The sequence below is a fragment of the Bombina bombina genome, chromosome 2, assembly GCF_027579735.1.
Source record: "Bombina bombina isolate aBomBom1 chromosome 2, aBomBom1.pri, whole genome shotgun sequence".
Classification (NCBI taxonomy): domain Eukaryota; kingdom Metazoa; phylum Chordata; class Amphibia; order Anura; family Bombinatoridae; genus Bombina; species Bombina bombina.
Window position 1 is genome coordinate 970,764,446 of NC_069500.1, and position 17,993 is coordinate 970,782,438.

Consider the following 17,993-nt stretch of genomic DNA (forward strand, 5'->3'; position numbering starts at 1 on the left):
CCTGATGTTACTCCTATCCTTTGTGATGACAATCCGGGTACCACAGTGTTTTGTACTACAAGTGATGACAACAAAATAACTTTGTCAGTTGAAGACAGGAAATCATCTAAGCCCATACAATGGCATTATGTTCCATCTGAAATTAATCCTGCAGATCATGCCACCAGGCCAGTGTCTGCAAGTGTCTTTGCAAATTCTTCTTGGTTAACAGGCCCTGAATTCCTGCTGGATCATCCAGAAGAAACCACAGCTGATGTCTTCAGTCTTCTAGAACCTGACAACGATCCAGAGATTCGTCCTGAAGTAAAAACCCTTGTCACCAGAACTGAACAAAGACTTGTCTTGGGCTGTCAACGCTTTGAACGTTTCTCCAAGTGGACAAGGCTTGCACGTACCATTGCAAGGTTAGTCCACATTGCACACTGCTTTCACACAAAGCCCACAGATGCTCACTGTCAAGATTGGCACGTGTGCCAAAGGTTTCTTTCTGCAAAGGATATTGCTGAAAGTGAACTGTTCATAATACGCAGTGTACAACAGGATGTCTTTGGCTCAGAAAGTAAATGTATCTGTGACAAGAGGGTCATTCCAAAAAACAGTCCTATAGCTAACCTGAACCCATTCTTTGACAATGATCATTCCAAGCCAGCTCCACCACTTCAAAAACTCCAAGAGTGCTGGTACCTGCCTTCCTTCGGAGTGTATCATCCACATAAGCCAAAACTAATCAGGGTAGTGTTCGACTCTGGTGGCCAAGCAAATAGCAAACGATGGGCAGTACTGTTCACTTGCATGAGTGTGCGTGCAGTACGCATTGAAGTAATAGAATATATGGATGCCTCAAGTTTTATAAATGCTCTAAGGCGATTCCTTGCCCTCAGAGGACAAGTCAAAACATTAAGATCTGACTGTGGAACTAATTTCTAAGGCGCCTGAATACGGAGGCAGGGGGTGGTAATGATATACTTCGGATTGAGTACTTCAAAAGTTTATTACACAATAGGTACAAGTAAATCACATAACTAATGAGAACAATATTAAAATATTAAAATATGATCATGGATCCATGAAACTATGTAAATCAATAATATAAGTTTTAAAACCGATACTGTACTTTAAAATACTTAAAATACTTAAAATAGAAAATATACTTGAAAAATGGTGATACGTTCTTTAAAACAATAATAATCTAGCACAGGTGTCTAAACCCACGGCGGGGTCTACCACAATGGTGATACAAGTAAAAAGTGGTACAAAAAGAATTATTATGGAATAGTTCGTGTTGCTCCTATAGTGGTAAAAATGTCTGTATCGTTAGGGTTGGAGAAATTGGACGCAGCAGCACTTCAAGATTGGGGTGTGACCGTTAAATTTTGAGTGCGACGTGTAGAAAAAGAAGGTGTAGAGCTTGTGATTTATCCAAAAGCTGCTGTTGAATGTGTGCTAGCAGTGAAGCAAAAATAATCCTGGTGGGTGATGGTGTGTATAGTACAAACAGATGAATCCAAAAATATGAAAGAATCAAAAATCAAAATAGGTGAAAAAATTTTTTGTGATAAACCACAACATTCACAAATCTTAAAAGTGATGTTCGTGAAAAAGTGTGAGAAGGGAATGTGGATTAACACATTAAAAATGTAGAATAGCAGGTTAGAGATGGAGAGGGGGTGATTTTGAGAAAAACTTACTAGTAGCTGAATCAAAATGGATTTTTAACCTGGACTGTCTTTACCCAAAAGGGCTGAACAATAAAGAAGATCTCTCCCACCTTCTGAATATGATATAAACCATTAAGTATCAAGTAGAAGTCTCTCCATCTCAAAAAAAACCCATAAGAAACCATCTGAATTGCATCTCCAACAATATTTAAGATACTTTAACAATTAAAAGATGAGTCTAAAAAATTTTTTTGGGGCTTCTAATGAGAAAAGCTCACATAACACACTGCAAACCCCCACTCCATCATCATGTTATTGCTTGAGATTTTCGAAGCATATTGACAAGTATATTACTAGTTGCCCCCGCGATCATCCCAACTACTCCAACCCTTCCAGGTCACTCATTCCACAGCACTATGCTAAATATTGTATATTATATATTCCCTCTGACGTTCAATATTTACCCAAGTGGGAAGTAAATAGATATAGAAAGATACGAGGAGTATTCCCCTTACACCCAGCTGAAATCAACAGCTATAGTTTTCTGTATAAAGACTGATATTAGTTAGAACTAGATCCTCCAACTACTGGTGGCACATTAGATATTAAGCTTGTAGGCAGGTTCCATTGCCCACAATCAATTTATAGAGACCGAACTATAACTCTATCACTTGACTCATTTTCAATCTAACGATGGAAGATAGAAAAACAATAGACAAACCCTTCTTCCCCATAACAATTCTAGCTAAAATAATTAAAGGAGGGAAAGAAGGTAGGAAAAATATTGTTAGTATCAAAAAAGGAAATATAAGTTATACAGCACCTAAGGAGATATGTCGAATAATGTATGAGCACTATTCAGAAATATATGAGGCAGGTCCCTGTAATGAAAAGGCCAAAGACTTGTTCTGGGAAAAGGTCTCTCTCCAACAATTAACAGTGGATGAAAGGGCAGATCTGAACCAACCAATATCGGAATTGGAAATTCTAAAAGCCATAGAGAAGGTGAAATTAAACAAAGCTCCCGGTCCGGATCAAATACCGGCTGAATTTTACCGAATACTTAAAAACGAAATAGGAGATACATTGAGAGATTTATTCAATCACTATTTTGTTAAAAACTGTCTAGAATCTAATCTTTTCTCCGCCTCCACAGTCATTCTTATACATAAAAAAGACAAAGATCCAGAGAACCCTAATGCTTACAGGCCAATATCACTTCTAAACAATGATTATAAACTTCTTACAGCAATAGTAGCAGATAGACTAAAAAAATACATTAATAAGCTGATCCATACAGATCAAACGGGATTCATGCCAGGTAGGAATTCATCTAAAAACATACGGAAAGTGTTATTAGTCCTAAGTCAGTATTGGAACAAAATTAACGCCAAAACCAAACCTGGGGAAGTTGACCTGGCCCTTTTAACGCTGGATGCTGAAAAAGCATTTGATGCAATAGTATGGGAACACTTATTTACGGCATTATCCCGTTTTGGTATTACCGGTAACTTTCTCAACTTTGTTAAATTAATATATAAAGCGCCGTGTTCTACGTTATTTGTAAATGGCCAATTCTCCCCTAAAATTACACTAATGAAAGGAACCAGACAGGGGTGCCCTTTATCCCCCTTATTGTTCAACCTCTCGATAGAACCACTAGCGGTAAGACTCAGACAAATGTTATCTGGAATTAAGTTGGGAAGTGATAACGTTATTTTATCTCTATATGCAGATGACTTGTTACTCTTTCTATCTAGGACAGCACGAGATATACCAATATTACTAGAAATAATTAATGATTATGGGTCCTTTTCGGGGTATAAAATAAATTATTCAAAATCAGAACTACTCTGGATCAGACGCCCCAATAGATACATAGGTCAGCACCCATTCCAAGAGGTGGAACAAATAAAATATCTTGGACTATATTTAAGCTTAAATCCAGGATTATGGTATACTTTAAACCATCTTAAAATTTTCCAAGAAATTAGCCTACTGATGGAAAAATGGAGACCACTGCCCATCTCGTTATCGGCCAAAATAATGTTGTTGAAAACATTTGTATTTCCACGGGTTATGTACATACTTCAGAATTTACCAATCCCTATTAAAAATGTAGATCTGAATAGATATGACAAAGACTGTAAAACTTTTTTATGGAACGGAGGGAGGGTGAGACTTTCAAAAAAGATTTTATATCTTGACAAAGAATACGGAGGCTATGGTCTCCCCAATCTTAAATTATACAATCAGGTCACAATGTTAAAAATAGCAATTGATTGGATTACGGAAAAAGATTACTGCTCTTTCCCAAATATAGAGGATAACCTAATAAAGCCCTTCAAGTTAAAAGCCATCCTACACACGCCTATGGATAAAATGCCATTGCCGATATTAAATATTAAGGTGATAAGTAATGTGGTGTCAGCCTGGCAGAGGCTTTGCTCAGAGCTTAAAATTAATTTCAGGTTCTCTAAATTTCTCACTATTTTGGGACATCCAGAATTTGCACCAGGACTAAGTTATGGGATTTTTCATAACTGGCAAAGGAAAGGTATAGTGTATATGGGGCAATTAATTGAGGAAGAGTCAGGATTATTCAAATCCTTTACACAGATACAGGAAGAATTTGACATCCCAAAACATCACCTCTTTGCGTTCTTGCAGGTTAGACATTTCTATAATCTCTCACTTCAGAAGTTTGCCGGTAACTTTCATCTAGGGATAATAGGAAGTGGTATTCAGATGTACCGCGCAGGGTATCATTCCATATCAATTTGGTATGGAATGATAATGAAAAATCTGAGTAAAGGCCATCTCGATTCCCTGCATACCAGATGGTTAAAAATAATCCCAGAGCTAGTAGATAAGAATGTAAACCAGAGTATTGATGTGGTTGGTTATAAGTTCACCTCCTGGAAAGAATCACATAGCTATTTGATAAATTTGGCTTATATTACTCCAACTCGTCTAGGTAAATGGGACAAGAAGTGTAAAGGGAATTGCTTTCACTGCTTGGCTCCACAGGCCGATATACTTCATTGTGTATGGCGTTGTCCGAAAATATATCAATTTTGGGAGAAGATATCATTCTGGCTAAATAGAGTTGTGAGCCAAGTGGTGATCTTTACACCAGTGAGTATCTTCTTTTTTATATTTGATAAGCGCTTTACATCAGAAGAATATGCACTAATTACCACGGCCATACAAATTGCGCGGTTATTAATTTTTCGCTATTGGAAAGCTAAGAAATACCCAACTATAGCAGAATTTGGCCAAAAAATTATTGACCAATTAATCATAGAGCAGATGAATCTGGAGCCCAATAATGAAAGAATGGCCAGGAGGTTTTATTTAAAATGGAAGAATGTCATTAGACGGCAACCTGTGGAGTTGCAAGTAGAAATTTTGGGCCCCCTGCGAGAATCAGGTCTTGTATGCCTAGAAGAGTTATAAATTGTAGGATAGGCCCAGTTACGTTGCCAGAGAGGAATAAATAATATTCGAAGTTGGTAAAGGCATATGCCTTTCCCTTCCCCTTCCCTTTTTTTTTTTTTTTTCTTTCTTTCCCCTTTTCTGTGTCTTGTCTTGTCTTGTTTTGTCTTGTCGTGTCTTGTCTTGTTATGCTGTGTTTGATTTCTGTTTTGCTATATAGGATAAAAAGTGGCAATTTTGGTACTTAGAGTATTCTGATTTGGTCTACGAGATAAGAGATGATTATTTCTTTTGCATTAGTATGAGTAGTACAGACAATTATGTTAGTAAGAAAATATTATTTGTATATTCTTGATCTAGAACCTGTAAAGGTGATATAGATATTCTTGCTCTGTATTTTGGTTTTGTAATGTTACTGCCTGTCTGATTGTAATATCTTTAGTTTTCTTTTCTGTTTAGTACCATAAGTTGACATGTCAATAAAAATAAATTTAAAAAAAAAAAAGAAAAACAATAGACAAACCCTTCTTCCCCATAACAATACACAGCTAAGTCAGGCAAAACTAAGCTTACAGCCAAGTCACACCCTTTCGCAGTTCCAAATATCCAAATATCCAACTGATCGACTCAACCTCTATAGGAGATTAGATAAGACTCCTTTCAGGCTAACAAGTAAATAAGTCTCCCAATTCGAATTACCATCCCTCAAATTTAAACAGAAGGGAAATAGGAGTTTTGAACACCCCCATAAAATTAACATATTGGTAACTTCCAAACCGGTGCCTTTCACTTAAAGATTTAGACACTATTGAAGCACAAAGGTGCTGTACATAACGATCGTATAATTAAGAGAATTGAACAATGCTTTTATTATACTTTATGGATCACTTTCCATAAATATAAGGTGAATTGTAAATAGCTCCCGTAGACATAATGTTTTAACATGAATTACTACTCGATCGGCCACTCCTGAGTAAAGGCACAGTGTTAGTTAATTAGACCAATGTAAATATAATAAATAACCTCGGAGCGTAAGATAGCATAAACAAACCCTCCCCCAGACGCCCATTGTGACGTCACAGCCAATCACAAGGTCCAAATATCGGACCAAAAAATTATGGTCAAAGTATATGATATAGAACCGAGAATTCGGCAATCAAGAACCCTATACCAAATATGGCTACAGTAAAAATATAGAAAACAAAAAAGATAACGGTTGGAACGATTATAAGTTCCGTAAAACCGAAACCGGAAGTGACGTCACAAACGGATTGGCACCGTAATGATAACAACCGTACTGAAATCCTCTATGCATATTAATATAAAGGACTTTGATTTATATTCACATATGACTGTCCTATTGTACAAATAAGCAATGAAGCATAAATTGTATTAAATACGCAATATACAAAATAGCGAAAACCGGAAGTACATTAGAATAACACTTCCGGATCTCAAGCTTTAAAAGGCCACCATCCCCACTAAACCACAGTCTTGATAAAGGCCTAGCACGGGCCGAAACGCGTTGACTGGATGGTAAGCCTTGTTTCAATATTCTCATCTCGGTTAAAACGTTATTGGGCAATGTTGTTGTTCTTTTTTTCCTTTTAGGTCACTATTGGATTTTCAAGATTTCTAAGACACCTCTTTGAGAACCCCATATAGCCACCGGCTATCTATCACCAATCTGAGACATTTCATTTTTAGTTTTTATTTTTATTTCCACTGATATTATTTCTCTAACCTGCTATTCTACATTTTTAATGTGTTAATCCACATTCCCTTCTCACACTTCTTCATGAACATCACTTTTAAGATTTGTGAATGTTGTGGTTTATCACAAATTTTTTTTTCACCTATTTTGATTTTTGATTCTTTCATATTTTTGGATTCATCTGTTTGTACTATACACACCATCACCCACCAGGATTATTTTTGCTTCACTGCTAGCACACATTCAACAGCAGCTTTTGGATAAATCACAAGCTCTACACCTTCTTTTTCTACACGTCGCACTCAAAATTTAACGGTCACACCCCAATCTTGAAGTGCTGCTGCATCCAATTTCTCCAACCCTAACGATACAGACATTTTTACCACTATAGGAGCAACACGAACTATTCCATAATAATTCTTTTTGTACCACTTTTTACTTGTATCACCATTGTGGTAGACCCCGCCGTGGGTTTAGACACCTGTGCTAGATTATTATTGTTTTAAAGAATGTATCACCATTTTTCAAGTATATTTTCTATTTTAAGTATTTTAAGTATTTTAAAGTACAGTATCGGTTTTAAAGCTTATATTATTGATTTATATAGTTTCATGGATCCATGATCATATTTTAATATTTTAATATTGTTCTCATTAGTTATGTGATTTACTTGTGCCTATTGTGTAATAAACTTTTGAAGTACTCAATCCGAAGTATATCATTACCACCCTCTGCCTCCGTATTCAGGCGCCTTAGGGATACCCCCCTTTTTTTCACATAAACCTTCATTTGATGGTAACTAGGTACCACCACCCTTAGGCTTATAGGGGCTAGGTTGGCGCGGACCAACAACTCTCTTCTATCTGTGGAACTAATTTCGTTGGAGCCTGTCGAGAGCTACATCTCTACTCTAGGCCAATTCAAGACCTTTTAACTGAAAAGGGCTGTACATGGATTTTCAATCCTCCTCATTCTTCCCATATGGGTGGCTCCTGGGAGAGAATGATAGGCATCACAAGTAAAATACTGGACTCCATGCTTATGGACTTGAAATCCACAAGACTCACCCATGAGATTCTAACCACCTTCCTGGCAGAAGCATCTGCCATAATCAATTCAAGACCACTTGTTCCAGTTTCTGTAGATCCAGAGGCCCCAACTCTCCTTTCTCCAGCTACTCTCCTTACCCAGAAGCTTGGGTCTGTTCCTGTTCCCCCTGGAGACTTTAAAACAGGAAATCTGTGCTACAATCAGTGGAAGCGAGTACAACACCTTGCCAACTGCTTCTGGAATCGTTGGAAGATGGAGTATCTCTCTACTCTGCAAGGATGCAGGAAATGGCAACGTCTGAACCCTAACATCAAGGTTGGAGATCTTGTTCTCCTGCGTAAGGTGGAGGTGAAAGTTGCAAGACAATGGACTATAAAAACTTTCATCAGACCGATCACAGAACTTTTCTTACTCTTGTCCTTTGGAGACTGAACTTACTTATGTATGCTGTTGGATTCTTCCTGTGACTTCAAGAAGGAAGTATCTTGAACTTTAATTGAAACAACTTGAAGTTTATATTATAGTTGTTCTTGCATTATATGTATGTTCTCCTTATATCTTTCAGGTCTTCAAGATGTCTCTGCAAATTACATTGTTATGCATAACTTCCGTTATGATTTAAATAGTGACATTTATTATGCCAGACGGGGAGTGTGCTGCCTCAATGAGGCATAGAATATTACATAGCCTCTGTTATGTTCATGTTGTTATAGTTAAGAAATCATATATTTTTATGTCATTGTTCTCAATGCTTCCCTGTGTTTGTTCTGTACTGCCATCTACTGACACTTTTTGGTAATGCTCCTGTTTTCTAGAGTATCTTACCCCCTGACCTTATTATGCATTTGCTTTTTGTGTATTACTCCGCCCTTGTAGTTTTATGATGTTTTCCTGTGTCATGGCTGCAGCTAACAGCCTCATGTAACAAGCACTCATGTTAATACATTGCAAGCTACGATCAGTATCATCTTTTGACCGCAAAATACTTTAACCATTCATTTATCTGCTGTATTCATTATCTGCTGTAACCTGATATTCAGAATAAAGCAATTTTATGGATTGACGAAGTATTGGTGAGTTCAGCTATCTGACAAAGATTGTCTGCAGTGATTGTATCTTCTTATACAGGCCAGGCATAGAGGTCTCTGCAAGGGATAGATCATTATTACAACTATCTGAGTCAGAATATGCCGTATTATATGTTATAGGCATGAGTCTGATTGGTGCATTCAATTTTTTGAGAGCCAATCGTTGTTTTTTTAACCCTTCTAAGTAAACACTGGGGAAAATAAAGAAAAACATTTTTACTTTTTTGTCCGATATTGTTATAACTTATATATAATTAAGTCTAAAGCTACTCTTGATTTTAATTGTATTTAAAGGTACAATATGAAAGATTCTGAATACAGAGATAAAAATATCTATAAAATATTTATTAAAAGCTTCTTTGTATACCCTACTCATTTATAGTAATTACACTAAAAAGTATACAGATATATATTACTTGTGGCAAATGAAAATATTAAGACAATAATAAAGAATATAAATTTTATGGAGAAAAGCACTAAAAAATTAATTAAATAAAATTAATGAGGATAGGAGTATTAATTGTGATAAATTGGAAGATTGTGGTAGATTGGTTTTATAATAAACCTTTGGTACCGATGCTAATAAATAATTATTATGTTAAAAAAAAAAAAAAAAAATTATAGATTTTTGTGTATAAAAAGTTTCTATATATTAAAAAAAAATTATTTTTTTTTTTTTTAGTATGTAACAGTAGTTAGCATGAATTTATTTAATATTATGAATTGTACAGAATAATGATTTAGATAATAAAATTGAGATCAAATTCCATATTTAGCCCCAATGGGTGTAAAGTTTTGAAATTATATATGTACTCTGCTTCTTTTTTTAAGTAGAGTATTTTCAATATTACCTCCTCTTGGGCCTAAATATACTTTCCTAATGCCCCAGAATTTCATGTGGTTTATGTTGCCCAAATGGACTTCTGTAAAATGTTTATATAATGCTGTATTTGTGGCTTTATGCTCAATGTGATGTAGATGTTCTCTTATGCGGTCTCTTAGCATACGACTCGTTTGGCCAAAATATTGGTACCCGCATAAACATTGGATACAATAAATAACGTTTTTGTCCGAGCACCGTATAACATCTTGTATTTTAGTATAATGATCACTATTTTTATATTTAATACTTTGTAATTTGGTGCTATGTTTACATGATTTGCAGGATATGCAAGGAAAAAAAAACGGCTAATTTTTCTTTTTTAAGGTTTGTATCAATAAAGGTATTTTGAGTCTTATCTTTGTACTCACTAGGTGATAAAATGTTTTTTAAATTTCTTGTTTTTTTGAAAATGATATCTGGGTGTTTTTTTACTCTCTGCCCTAAAATTTGATCTTTTTTTAATGAAATGCCAATGTTTTGTGAGAATGTTTTTGATTTGATAATGTTGTGTACTGTATTGTGTTACAAACGGTATAAAGAGAGAATTTTCTATATCGGGATTTTGTGGGTTTTTTGATTTTGGTTTTAAAATTATTTCTCTATCCATTTCTTGGACTTCTGATTTTGCATTCTCTATTGTTTTTGGATTATAACCTTTTTCTACAAATCTTTTTGATAATATTTCTGATTGTTCTCGAAATGTATTGATATCTGAACAAGTTTTTCTAATCCGAAGAAATTGACCCTTGGGAATATTGTTTTTCCATTTATTCAAATGACAGCTTTTGTTATGTATGTAATTATTTGCATCTGTTGCTTTGAAGAAGGTTTTTGTTTTAATTTCCCTATCTTTAATCTCAATTGCTAAGTCTAGATAATGGATATTGTTGGCACTAAATTCGTGTGTGCCAACAATATCCATTATCTAGGTCTAACATCACAATCAAAGGAACAACAGACTGCCATTTGATCCCTTCACACTAAGACGGGATAAGGTAAAAACCACATAGCGCTCTTGTCAGATGAGTTCCAAACCAAATAATTAAAGTTAAATTTAACAGATATAAACTTGATCATCTCTGGATCTTAAGCACTTACCAATTGGAAGATTATTTTTATCAGAGACATTTTATTTTCATCAGAGACATTTTGTTTTTTATCAGCATTTTTCTGTTTTTTATCCACTGCAGTGCGATATTATTGTTTTACTCATATCGTCCATTTTACTCCGATTTAAGATTTAATCCATTTAAGCATTACCTCTTTTAGCGTTTTTATTTGTATTAGATTAATTATTCAAGTACACGCTTATGTTTTTGGATTATATATATAGAAGTATTAATAAATATCGTCAGTTTTTTTACATTGCTTATCGTTGATTTGCTACATAATATCACGAATAAATTAGTTGCTTATTTCATAAATTGCATCTTTGCAACAGTCTTAGTAACTTTGTATAGCAATTAGTAGCTTTTTAGATTGTTATCACAGGCTTTTATCTGTGTTTTATAGAATAATTATTATCATTTATTTTACTCTTTTGTATGCTTTTCATGAGTCAATAGTGATTTCAAATTAGAGCTTCTTGTTTAGTATTTACTACTATTATTTTCTTCAGCCCACATAGCTTAGAGATATTTATCTCATAATATTCCATTCCATCACATATTAGCTCCCCTGCCTGCTTTAACTTATTCTTATTTACATTAGTTCAGAGGGACTAGTTGTTTTTTAGGGTAGTAGCTTTTTAGTTTACTATTTTTGGTGCACTAACTCTTACCTTGTTTTTTATAATATGACTTTTAACAAAAAATGATAACTCGTATATGCAGAAGGTTTGTCGGTTTAGCAAAAACACTTATCCGGGGTCTCCCCTAAGCCCCCTTGAAAGTGCCTCCTGCGCCAAACCCTGAACTGCTTGAGAAGGTAGATGCCGTACTCCGGTGGCAACCATTAACTTCAAATCCATGAGATGATCGTCTCCTCGTGGGCGCTCCACTGGGAGGCTAGTTTAATTTCCAGATAAGGTATGTTCTCTTTAATGTAATACAGTTCTTTGATCTGCATAGCATTAGTTTTTGGTGATATGAGCCATTGTTGTGGATTAATGTTTGCTATCTTGTACTCGGGTATTTTGGCGCCAATTTGAATGTCGGATTTTAACGCTTCCTCCACCCGCATAGATGATATTCTGCTTGTGCAAAGTTTATGCATCAGGGCATCAAATGGAGCTCTCTCGTATAATGACTTAATGAGCTTCTCAATTTTCACAAATAGCGAGTTACTGTAGGATGGTCCGATATATCCACTCTCTCCATGCCATTGAGATGCTTGATTCAATTCTCCTATCTTTATTTATTTAGGTGCAACTTGATATCTTTGCTACGTTTAAGGCAAGGAGAGTGATTCAAAGGTGGTATGACCAATGTAGGTAGAAACCCTCGGCGGGCGGCGCTGCCTATTTACAAGCTGCCGCCTTAGGCCTCTGCTGTCCGATGCCGAACAGTTTCATAAATACAGCAAATTCTCTTGGAGTATAGGGCTCTTCTGAACCGTATAGCAATGTAGGTAGTAGATATTGTTTAATCTCTGAGATTCCTCAGGTAATCAGCAGATTATTGAGCATTCAACAGGAGCTCTGGGAAAGTGCGACCGCTCCGGATCGCTGCTCAGACACGCCCCCAACGTGTCAAACTTTTTAACAAATAAATGAACAAATGTCATATTTGTACATTTCTTTAATGAACAAATAACTGAATTTTTTTTCAAATTCATTATTAATTTTTCAATTAAATAATGAAAATGTGCATGCCTAATATAAAAATAAAGGTGATGTGCAACAGTTACATAAATTATCTCGTGCTCGTGTGTTGTCAATAAATTAGAGGAATGCGGTTAATTGTTTTTGTTAATGTCTATAGAGGAAAGCTAATGCTAATTTGCACTGAAAACACTACTGTTAACTGGGCTAAATAAATGCAGTGCATCATGTTTGTAAAAGACAACATAAAACCTTTTGCATACAAGACAGCAGAGCTAATAAAAATGCTTACGAAATTAAATAGCCAAAATGGGAAGGTAGTGCAATAATTAAATAAAACTGCTATATAGGTGGGTTGGAGCTAAGCGGCAGGAGAGACAAAATGGTGCCCTGCAGAGTTCTTGCACTCCAGGGAGAGAGGGTGAATGGAGCTATTCAGTCCTTATCTCAGGTCCAAACCAAGGCCTAGTTTCCACTGAGGTGGTATATTGTGGAAACTGGTGATAAAAATATTTATCTCCATTAAAGTCTAGATATTTTTATATTCCCACCAGTTTCTACACTTTACCACCTCAATGGAAACTAGGCCAAAATAGGAAGAACATGTGGTGGTGTACACACTACTTACTGTTATAAAAGCAATGTGCTGTACTGTAAGATGGCAAATTGAAATCTAGAGAAGATTTACATGAGCTAGGCGATGCCGGTTTTTTTTGCCAATGGTATAGATATATACAATTATCCCATTTATTGGTCAGTCACACACATAAAAGGAAATTTTCTAGACCTCTTATAGCATTTGAACTTAGTTGTAAGTCTGACATTCAAACCAGGGGTGCGCTTTCGCTCTCCTATATACTTCTCCTTACACACCATTCTAGGAACCTCCCATCGTACACTAACAAATGGGGGAACTTCAAGTTCAAATACTTAGTAAGGATTGGGCTCTCATTTTTAAGAACATGAGTAAAACATTTTCATTACAGAAATGAATATGACATTTTTATGCCGCTGGTATTTAACACCATCCAGATTGGCCACAATATAATAAGGAGCCTCAGCAAATTGCTGGAGAAATAGGTAACTTCTTACATATATGGTGGTCATGTACAGGAACTCATTCTTATTAGATCAAGGTTATAAGGAAGGTGGGGAGAGCGATAGTTGTAAATCTAGAAGATCCGGTTATTATACTGTTTAATAAATTCCCTAGTGTACAATGCAAGCTTAGGCATTACCCTTAATATAAATCGCGCCAAATACTTAATTCCAAAATATTGGAAACAATCCTCCATCCCTACTATAACAGAGTGGAAAGCGTTTGTTACATCTTAAAAACTTCAAGCTCTTGAGAAAGACGGCGTAACACAGTTGAAACACGTTGGGCAATAAACGAGTGAATGCTCTTTATGAAGGAGTTGTTTACTCGATCTACAATAAACAGGCTGAACACTCGCAACTTATCTTGTAAATACAGTATTATTTGGGCTTTCCCTTTACTGGCATACTACACCATTGTGGATTTTTCCTAGTGCCTTATCTCTGCTTGTGAGATTGGAAAGTGTCCCAAAGAGTGTTCTCAAGACCGGATATACCCCTGGGCCCAGTACCTCTTATAAGATACAGCACAAGTTTTGACATTTTTTCAGGGAGAACATTGTAAGACGGCAGCAGTTCTATCTGAGGGGAGTATTTTAGCTATACCATATTATCTTGTTGTTTCAATTTGTTACATCCACATTATGTCTAGAAAAATACCACTTCATTCTAAGAAAAACAATTAGAGGATTTCCTGTCAATATCTTTTATCTGGGAAGAGTATAAACTCACATTAGATAGGCCCTTTGAGTGGATTAAACTGTATAGCCAACACCTGGATAAAATTTCCTACCTGATTATTATTCCAAGCTATTCTCTGTTTACTAGTATCTCTGCCTATTGGAACCAATTTACTGTGTATGTCATGTAGATTATAAATACAATGTGAAACAATTATATCTGTAATTATCAACTATTCTAATGTAATGGTAACCCTTTTTCTTAATAAAAACAGAATTTATGTTTACCTGATAAATTTCTTTCTCCTACGGTGTATCCGGTCCACGGCTTCATCCTTACTTGTGGGATATTCTCAATCCCTACAGGAAGTGGCAAAGAGAGCACACAGCAAAGCTGTCCATATAGCTCCCCTCAGGCTCCGCCCCCCCAGTCATTCGACCGACGGTTAGGAGAAAAAGGAGAACCATAAGGTGCAGTGGTGACTGTAGTTTATAAAAATACATTTAAACCGGATACACCGTAGGAGAAAGAAATTTATCAGGTAAACATAAATTCTATTTTCTCCTACATTGGTGTATCCGGTCCACGGCTTCATCCTTACTTGTGGGAACCAATACCAAAGCTTTAGGACACGGATGAAGGGAGGGAACAAGTCAGGTAACCTAAACGGAAGGCACCACTGCTTGCAAAACCTCTCTCCCAAAAATAGCCTCCGAAGAAGCAAAAGTATCGAATTTGTAAAATTTTGCAAATGTATGCAGTGAAGACCAAGTCGCTGCCTTACAGATCTGTTCAACAGAAGCCTCATTCTTGAAAGCCCAAGTGGAAGCCACAGCTCTAGTAGAGTGAGCTGTAATTCGTTCAGGAGGCTGCCTTCCAGCAGTCTCATAAGCCAACCGGATGATGCTTTTCAGCCAGAAAGACAGAGAGGTCGCAGTCGCCTTTTGACCTCTCTCTTACCAGAATAGACGACAAACAAGGATGAAGTTTGTCTGAAATCTTTAGTTGCTTTTAGGTAAAACTTCAAAGCACGAACCACATCGAGATTGTCTAACAGACGTTCCTTGTTAGAAGCTGGGTTAGGACACAGAGAAGGAACAACTATTTCCATGTTAATATTCTTATTGGAAACCACTTTTGGAAGAAAACCAGGTTTGGTACGTAAAACGACCTTATCTGTATGAAACACCAGATAGGGTGAATTACAATGCAAAGCAGACAATTCAGAAACTCTTCTAGCGGAAGAGATAGCAACCAAAAACAAAACTTTCCAACATAGTAACAATATCTATGGAATGTAGAGGTTCAAACGGAACCCCCTGAAGAACTGAAAGAACTAGATTTAGACTCCATGGAGGAGCCACAGGTCTGTAGACAGGCTTGATTCTGACTAAAGCCTGCACAAACTCCTGAACATCTGGCATTGCTGCCAGACGTTTGTGTAACAAAACAGACAGAGCTGATATCTGTCCTTTTAAGGAACTAGCTGACAAACCTTTCTCCAATCCTTCTTGGAGAAAAGCTAAAATCCTTGGAATCCTAATCTTACCCCATGAGCAACCCTTGGATTCGCACCCACAAAGATATTTCCGCCATATCTTATGGTAAATTTTCCTAGTGACAGGCTTTCTAGCCTGAATCAGGGTATCTATAACTGAATCCGAAAACCCACGCTTAGCTAGAATCAAGCGTTCAATCTTCAAGCAGTCAGTTGCAGAGAGACTAGGTTTGGATGTACGAATGGACCTTGAATTAGAAGGTCCTGCCTCAAAGGTAGCTTCCATGGTGGAACCGATGACATATTCACCAGGTCTGCATACTAGATCCTGCGTGGCCACGCAGGAGCTATCAGAATTACCGAAGCCTTCTCCTGTTTGATCCTGGCTACTAGCCGTGGGAGAAGAGGAAACTGTGGAAAGACATAAGCTAGATTGAACGACCAAGGCGCTGCTAAGGCATCTACCAGTGTCGCCTTGGGATCCCTGGACCTGGACCCGTAACATGGAACCTTTGAGTTCTGACGTGACGCCATCAGATCCAGATCCGGAATGCCCCATAGTTGAGTTAACTGGGCAAAAACCTCCGGGTGAAGTTCCCACTCCCCCGGATGGAAAGTCTGACGACTCAGATAATCCACTTCCCAGTTGTCCACTCCTGGGATGTGAATTGCTGATAGATGGCAGGAGCGATCCTCTGCCCATTTGATGATCTTGGATACCTCTCTCATCGCCAGGGAACTCTTCGTTCCCCCCTGATGATTGATGTACGCTACAGTCATGTTGTCCGACTGAAATCTGATGAATCTGGGCTCTGCTAGTTGAGGCCATGCCTGGAGCGCATTGAATATCGTTCTCAATTCCAATATGTTTATCGGGAGAAGAGATTCTTCCCGAGACAATAGACCCTGAGCCTTCAGGGACTCCCAGACCACGCCCCAGCCCAAAAGACTGGCGTCGGTCGTGACGATGATCCACTCCGGTCTGCGGAAACTCATTCCCTGAGACAGGTGATCTAGAGACAGCCACCAGAGGAGTGAGTCTCTGGTTTTCTGGTCCATTTGAATCTGGGGAGACAAGTCTGCATAATCCCCATTCCACTGTTTGAGCATGCACAGTTGTAATGGTCTTAAATGAAATCAAGCAAAAGGAACCACGTCCATTGCCGCAACCATTAGTCCTATTACCTCCATGCACTGAGCTATGGAGGGCTGAGGAATGGATTGAAGAACTCGACAAGCGTTCAGAAGCTTTAACTTCCTGACCTCTGTCAGAAAGATCTTCATTTCTATGGAGTCTATTATTGTTCCCAGAAAGGGAACCCTTGTGGACGGGGACAGGGAACTTTTTTCTATGTTCACCTTCCACCCGTGAGATCTGAGAAAGGCTAAAACAATGTCTGTATGAGCCCTTGCTTTGGGAAGGGATGACGCTTGTATTAGAATTTCGTCTAGGTAAGGTGCTACTGCAATGCCCCTCGGCCTTAGCACCACTAGAAAGGACCCTAGCACCTTTGTGAAAATTCTGGGAGCAGTGGCTAAACCGAACGGAAGAGCCACAAACTGGTAATGTTTGTCCAGAAAGGCGAACCTCAGGAACTGATGGTGATCTTTGTGGATAGGAATATGCAGGTACGCATCCTTTAAGTCCACTGTAGTCATGTATTGACCCTCCTGGATCGTTGGTAAAATTGTCTGAATGGTTTCCATTTTGAATGATGGAACTCTGAGGAATTTGTTTAGAATTTTTAAGTCCAGAATTGGCCTGAAAGTTCCTTCTTTTTTGGGAACTACAAACAGGTTTGAGTAAAAACCCAGTCCTTGTTCCGCTGTTGGAACTGGGTGTATCACTCCCATCTTTAATAGGTCTTCTACGCAACGTAAGAATGCCTGTCTCTTTATCTGGTCTAAAGATAAGCGAGACATGTGGAACCTTCCCCTTGGAGGAATGTCCTTGAACTCTAGAAGATACCCCTGAGAAACAATTTCTAGTGCCCAGGGGTCCGGAACATCTCTTGCCCAAGCCTGAGTAAAGAGAGAAAGTCTGCCCCCTACTAGATCCGGTCCCGGATCGGGGGCTACCCTTTCATGCTGTCTTGGTAGCAGCAGCAGGCTTCTTGGCCTGTT